This window comes from Talpa europaea (assembly GCF_964194135.1).
Source record: "Talpa europaea genome assembly, chromosome: 1".
Lineage (NCBI taxonomy): Eukaryota > Metazoa > Chordata > Mammalia > Eulipotyphla > Talpidae > Talpa > Talpa europaea.
The window spans coordinates 25,088,774-25,096,611 of NC_140073.1; positions in this window are offsets into that span (position 1 = coordinate 25,088,774).

Consider the following 7,838-nt stretch of genomic DNA (forward strand, 5'->3'; position numbering starts at 1 on the left):
AGTTGATGGAGACTGAGAGTTAGTTATAAACATTCTAATTGCTCTAACTTACTATTTAGTGTGTCTCTGTGTGTGTGTGTGTGTGCTTGAAATACAAACGTGATAGAAACAAGGATATTTATGTTCTCAACAGTTCATGGTGTGGAGAGGAGTTTTCAAATATTTATGTTATATATTCTAGCTCTTTAAAACATTAGGTAAGCTATTCTTAAATATCAGTCATTTTAACCCCTTAACCAACTTAGTTTATTACAAAATGCATTTATTGAGTAACCACTAGATAGTTACTCCAGAATCAACAATGGTGAAACTAGGGGAAATGTAGGGCTTTAGAGTAATACAAAAAAAAAATAGCTTATCTATAATGGCTTATATAAATAAGCCATGAGAAAAATAAAACCATTATGTAGAATCTAGATGTATGTTTCCAAACACTGTAAAATCCTAACATCTATACTGTTAAGTCAATGATTCCCCTTTACTTGTTTGAATTGCATTACACTGAAAAAATAAAAGCACAATTTCACAGACTGTATGGGTCTCTGTGTGTGTATAAACTATATATACACTAAACCACATACATTTTTTATAAAGCCACTGAGGTAAATATTGTATAATTTCTTTTCATCAAAATAATAGCTTTCTGTGTCTCCCTGGTGCCGCAGCGGGTTGAGCACAGTGCTGTGAAGCTGTCTACAGCCTATGCAGCATGGGTTTGATTACTGGCCGGCCAGGGAGATTCCCACATGGCGTGGCAGACCTCTCCTGTCATGACTGCTGCTCCCCTCAGCAGTATTTTCAGTCTGTCAGCCTGTTCTGCTCCCCACTCTATCTTTGGTGAATCTTCTCACCCTCCCGTGTCTCTGTCCTGTACCCCAGCTATTGTATAAATAAAAAATAAATCTTAAAAAAAACCAAAAAACAAAATAATAGCTTTCTGAGATATTATGGTTAATCATTTTTTTTTACAAATAAAAAACTCAGTCTAACCCCAGTTGTCAGAGGTAGTCTATAACAGTAACAATACCAGCATCTATTTGATTCCAACACCCAGAGACTTTGTTAATATATGTATTATTTCACTAATTTTGAAAGAAATGGCAAGCACTTTTAAGAACTAATAAAAGTAAGTACTTTAAAACAGGAGCAGAATAAAGATATGGCCTTGGAAGAAAGGAAATCAGTATATTAAAAAGGAAATATGATTAATAGGGGCTTGACTTGCATTTTTTTGTTTTAATATCTTCAAAATTTAAATATACTTTGAGAAATATAATATTAATACTTTAAATATGGGTGATGAGTATATGAATATCTACTATATTTTTTTATACATTTGTTTCCATTAAAAATGTCACAAAGTTGGGCCTCCCCTGGTGGCGCAGTGGTTGAGCACTGGGCTGTGAAGCTGCCCACAGCCTCTGCAGCATCTGTTCAATACCCGGCCACCGGGGAGGGTCCCCCATGGTGAGCAGACCTCTCCTGCCACCCACTTCTCCCCTCAGCAGTGTACTTCATCATTCTGCCTGTTCTGTTCCCCGCTCTGGCTCTGGTGAACTCTCTCACCCTCCTGCGCTTCTGACTGTACCCAGTGCTTGTATTAATAAATAAATCTTTAAAAAAAAATTAAAAGTGTCACAAAGTCACATAAGTCTGAGGCATACAGTAGGGGAGGGGGAAGGAGAAGGGCCTAAACAGTGAGGGGAGAGCACAAGGGACTGTGGTGATGGATTAAGGCTGCTGTGATGGTGGGAGAGCTACAAGGACCACATCGGGAGGAAGAAATCAAATACTATCTAACATTAACAAAGGCGTGAGAAAAAGAAATAAAACATTTTTAAAAAGAGAAAAAGAAATGTCAGAAAATCATTCTAAAATTTAAATGTGTAAAAATAAGTCACTTATGAAAAATGGATTACTTATAATCCCTAGTCACCAATCCTATTCAAATTTCACACTTCCTTCATCCTTCCAGAGAGTTCAGTTGGCTTTTTGAAAGTTTATATCATGCTTTAATTCATGAATGAAAAGTAGTCAAGTCTCTACAGTAGAAGAAAAAGAGGGATGTCAATACCTGTGACTTAGCACATGGTTGCTGATAGCTTTTATGTGAAAACTCAAGATCTTGTTTTATTTTGTTTGCTCTTACTTTTCCTTTAATGCATTAAATTGAGCCTTTGGATCATCTCATGGAATAGGAAAATCTACTCAAAATTTAAAACGAACTCATCCCTCCAGATATTCAAGTTCATGCCTAGAAGAGTAAACCAGTTTGTTTATTGTTATTAGTTTAGACCAAGGTTTCAAAGATACTTCCCATATGCGATTATGAGTCTGTGGGGTTTTGGTGTGGTGGAATAAGTTTGGGCATACAGGGATGTTGATGAAAAAATGAGATAGAAGTTGAGTATTAACGGACAGTGCTATAACAGTTTGATTAGAAGGGAAATCCCTGCTGCGATTTAGTCTTGTTGATTAGATGAAATGGGGTGGGTGGAATGAAAGAATAAAGTACCAGACATGTTGGACAGGAACTGTCAATAGCAATCTATTTTTATGAGAGTTGTAATGTTGTATCTTTATACTCAGGACCTGTTCTAATTCAATCTTTATGTAAATAAAATCTCTATGACAAATTCCCACTTCAGTTGACCATTCAGAAAAAATGGTACCTAACTGTGCCCCAAGTATTTATTTTGCCACTCCATAGCCATCCCTCTGAAGTTTATCTGAAGCTTCCCTTTCTATGATAGCAGAACCAGAATAAAAACCTAGGATCTTTCTTAAAGTGTGGCAAGAAGTCTCAGCTTTCCTGTCTTGTTCTTGGAGGTTGGATTGAGCAAATTATTGAACTTTTTGAATCAATGAGAAATCAGCCCCTCTGTGATGTAGAAAAAGGGAAACCACTACTTTATTTGGATATTATGAATTTAACACATCGCTGAATTGCCTTTTCTGTAGTCTTTTCTTCTAAATTTATTTATTTACTTTCTTACATCATAATTTATTTTTGCACAGTATTTGAAGTCTTCACTCAGGTGTCGTTCCAGTTCTAACAGCATCCCAGCACCTGTGATCCGTCACCATAGTCCCTTGTGCTCTTCCCTCCTCTGTTTTGACCCCTCTCCCTCCTTTGCCATATGTTTCAGATCTATGGTCCACTTGCTTCTCTTCAGATCACACAAATCATTTGCCTCACTCTCTCTTTTTTTTTAAATGAGATCTTTGATAGTAGTATATAGTACAAATCCAGGAAGCTGGAATTTCCAACTTTTAGGTTCTTTGAGGAAAACAAATCCAAATAAATTTTAAAATAATGACATATAGAAATTAATTCTGGAGCAATTAAATGTGCAAAGTATGCAAAGTTTAACCTATCAGGGTTAAAACATGGAGCTCCATTTTTTCGCATTTTTCATCTCAACACTTTCTAGCTCACTCTGCCACTCAACTCTCTTACTGTGGAGCTCTTCTCGCTCCTGGCCAATGGATCAATTCCCAGCTTCTCTCCAACAAGACACACACATGGTTATGCTATTTTATGGGTTTTATTATGTTTTAATTGCTTGTAAACTTTGAAGAACAGTCACTTGCTAGATCAGACCCCTTAGCCTGGTTGCCAATTGCTCATTTGTTACCGCTTTCTCCTTTTCTCTGCTCGGAAAGTCCAACACTCTCAGCCCCTCTTCTGCTCATGTAAGTAAGACTGTCTGATGGGCATGTCTCTGGGAAAATTTTCACTTTTCTAGTAAAAAGTAGGCAGAGATGTAACCCCAATGCTCTTTACTTTGCTTTTCTTTTTCTTCCTGCCCTCAATATAGAAGTGATACTTGAAGTTGTAAAGCCAGCTTAGAAATTTAGATGATGCATTAAGGTGGGTCTTTCATGACACAAACATTTGCAACATTTCTAATTTCAAACTTCCTACTAGGTTAGAAAATATACCTCTGTAAATTTTTTTATTACTTGGATCTTGACATGCTCCTGCCTGATACAGTGGCTAAAAATAGTACTTCAAAATGCTAAATAAGATAAGGTACCTAAAATAACTGTAATGGCCTTTCAAGATGAAATAACAGACTTTGTAAATATGTTTACTTCCTTCCCTCCCACACCCCATTGAACTACAATTGAAATACTCCAAAGGGAATAAATACATAAAAGTTCCAAACAAGGAAGGAGGGATAAAATAACACAAAGCAGGGTAATTTGAATTGTTTTGCCAGAGAGCAAAAAATTTGTATCCCATTGAAAAATGAATTAGAGTGAAGGAAACTGTATCTCCAACACCAAAGAGGTTAGCAATCACAAAGCTGGAAGCTACTCTTTTCAAAGAAACTTAGAGATTCCAGACATGGAGACAACAGGTACGGACATCAAGATTTGACTCTGAAATAGTATTCAGAGTAATTAATTAAGACCTATATATAGTTGAGTCAGATGGCCAATTAAAGCCACTATTTGCATATGAAAACAAACAAACCAAAACTGGCAGTGAGAAAATGGATTCTAAATATCTGAGATGTGATCTATAATAAACCATACCAAGTGGTCTGCAATGGAAATGAAAGATTAGAAGTATTTTCCAAACAAACCTGGATTATATAGTTTAGGACTGAGAACCACTTGTCTATTTGGAAAGAGATGTACAGTCATATTTTATCATATGGCATAATATATTATTGATGGCTATAACTGCCAACCATCATAGTACCCTCGAAGTAAACTGGAGATAAAGGAAATGATTTTCCAAGGAAATGATCTCCAAGGAAATCTGAATAGTGTCTGACTACGCCATTCTCCCCTAGTCATCATGACTTTACGCTCTTCTCTTCTAACTTGAAAAGAAGGTGAATTTTGTAGAAAGTTGCTCCTCTAAAAGTAGAATATTTACAGTTGAAGTCAAATTGGGTTGACAAAGCAAAGACAGTGTGTGCTAGCTAGATAGTTATCAGGTATTGGGTGTGGCTGCGGCACTTGGTAGATTATAAAGTGACAGGAGGCACTAGTAGAGAAATAAATAGCTGAGATCATAAGAGATATCTGGGGAAATATGAAAGGATTTAATTCATGGGAATGACATAATTTGGTTTGAATTTTAGAGCGATCACTATAGGTACAGCATGAAAGATGGTGAGATTTGAGGCAAAACAAACAAACAAAAGCTGTGGGACTTCTGTAAATAGCCTTTTGAAAAATAGAATGACCTGTGGTACAACAGCTAGTAAAGAAGAAAGAAATAAATTCCAAACAATTGAAGAGTTTAGACTTAGCCAGATTTGATGACAATGTGATAATGGGGTAAAATGATCATGAGGAGCAGGGAAGCCTATCAGAAAATATGAGAAAAAATATTTCAGTGAAATAGATTTTGAGTTCAGATTTTAAATATTGAATTTGAGATGCCTGTAAAAATTAGATTTTTCCTCACTCTTAAAAGAATAAAGTGTTGCCATCTTCAGTCACCACGTGCTATAGAGAAGGGAGGTTGTCTTTTGTCAATAACATTTAGAGAAATGAATAGGTATCTTGGAAAATCTCACAAGTGCTCCATTTTCCCTTGTTCTTAGACCATACTTGGTCACATGACTCCATCTGCTGACCATAATGTAGTGAGATTTATCTTGATAAATCATATAATCAGTCATGTCAGCTGTGTGTTTTGGAGGGCAAGCAGTTTGCTTTCTGATCCCTACTGTCTTTCTTTCTGGTTAAACTATTCCTTAATTACCATACTTCCTATTTTTTCTTAAGAATTTAAATCCCGCCCTGGGATTATGTAGTTTATCAAGCCACCATTAACCATTAGCACTTTGTTCACAAAACAGCACTTTAGCTTTGGGACTAGGGAAATCAGAGAAAAGTTTGAGTTAGTTTGGAGATGTGAAAAGCTATATTTATTGGTTAAGATGACATTTCAGCCAAAGGTAATGGAACATAATACTAACAACAGTTTAAACAACTGTGTGTCTATTGATCGCATATAAGAACAGAGCTGGAGGTAGAGAAGAGGCTGCTGGCATGACTTAGGTGCTCAACAATTTCATCAAGGACCCAGATTCCTCTCTACATTATTTTGGTGGCATTCTCTGTGGGTTGACTTTCACACTTAAGTTGCTGCTCCCCACTCAGAAGATGGCGGCTCCAACTCTGGGATAAATAACCACTGTCAAAAGCAGGAAGTAAGAGAAGGGAAGAACTGGGCCTCCCCTGGTGGTGCAGGCAGTTGAGCGCAGCGCTGTGAAGCTGTTTGCGGCCTCTGCAGCACTGGTTCGATCCTGGCTGTCCAGCGAGGTACCACATGGAGCGCAAACCTCTCCTGTTGCGCCCGCTGCTCCCCTCAGCGGTGTATTTCATCAGTCTGCCTGTTCTGTTCCCTGCTCTGTCTCTGGTAGATCCTCTCACCCTCCCGTGAATCTGGCCTGCACCCCGGTTCTTGTATAAATCAATCAATCAATCAATCTTAAAAAAAAAAAAAGGGAGGACTTGGAAGGCAGCTATGTGGAACTATGCTTTTTTAGTAAGAAGAAAATATTTTCTAGAAACTTTTAAAATTTTCCTCTTACGGGCCTCCCCTGGTGGCGCAGTGGTTGAGCACTGGGTTGCGAGGCTGCCCATAGCCTATGCAGTGCCAATTCGATCACCGGCTACCAGAGAGGGTCCCACAAAAAAAAAAAATTTTTTTTCTCTTACATTTTCATCCTTTAGAATTTGAAGTTGGACCTCTCTTATCAAATAGCAATATTTTTGGCCAAATATCTGAATATACCTACAGCTGTTAACAGGTCAATGGTAAAAACAGGTGGTTTCATTTAGGTACCTGAGGGTTTTGGAGACAATGTAAGAAAAGATGTTTCCTTGTCATAAATGTCCGCTTCATTTTGTTTGACATATGGGAAGGAATATGTTGGTTTCTAAAATACATGTTTTAGGTATTTTCTAAAATGTGTATCCTGTATGTATATCACAGCAAAAGTCTGCGACTTTTTTTTTTTTTTTTTTTTTTTTTTTTTTTGTGCATAGAAGAACTGAGGTGTAGGCAAGAGGTGCAGGGGCTAAGAGGACCCACCACCAGGACACAGCAGGGAGCAGAATAGGTGAAATACACTGCTGAGGGAGCAGTGGGGAAGACAGAGGAGGTCTCTGCTCATGTGGTTCAGCTGCTTGTCTGGGGATCAAAGTCAGGCCATAGCGTTGACAGTGCTGAGACTTAACCCCGAAGCCACCAGGGGGACCTTCTTTCCTTGAAGCAAAGGAAGATTAATTGGCTAATCAAAACAGTGATTCTCATAGGTATATGGGCAGGACCGTGATTTGTAAAAGGAAAAGACTTACTTTTAAATAGACAAGAACTAAGGGTGGCTGAAGAATCAAAAAAAAAAAAAAACAACAACAAAAAACCAACAAAATAAAGCAAACAACCCTAAAAACAAACAAAAAAAAACCTAGGAGTTGACAAACAGCAACAGAGCTCAGCTTTTATTGAGGGGAGAAGTTGAGTCAGGGGAGCGAAAGTCCTCCTTCCAACTAATCCCAGGAATATAAGGTGGGAGTAGGAATAAAATATAAATATTGCTGGGACATTGAGCTTGATTTATTTATTTTTTGGATTTATTATTTTTTTTTTTGGCTATAATCAGGATAAGAAATTAGAAATGTCAGTGCAGAGAAGCTACTCATCCTACTCTGAAAGAAATAAGGTGGCTATTAACTGCTATTAACTGTATTCTAGCCAGAATGCTGTTAAGTTGTCACAGTTCAGATCCTGCTTTTCTGGTTCCTTATCTGTGCTATTTTTTTTTTTTCTGAGTCCTTGGTCACCTATGGCTATGCTTAGA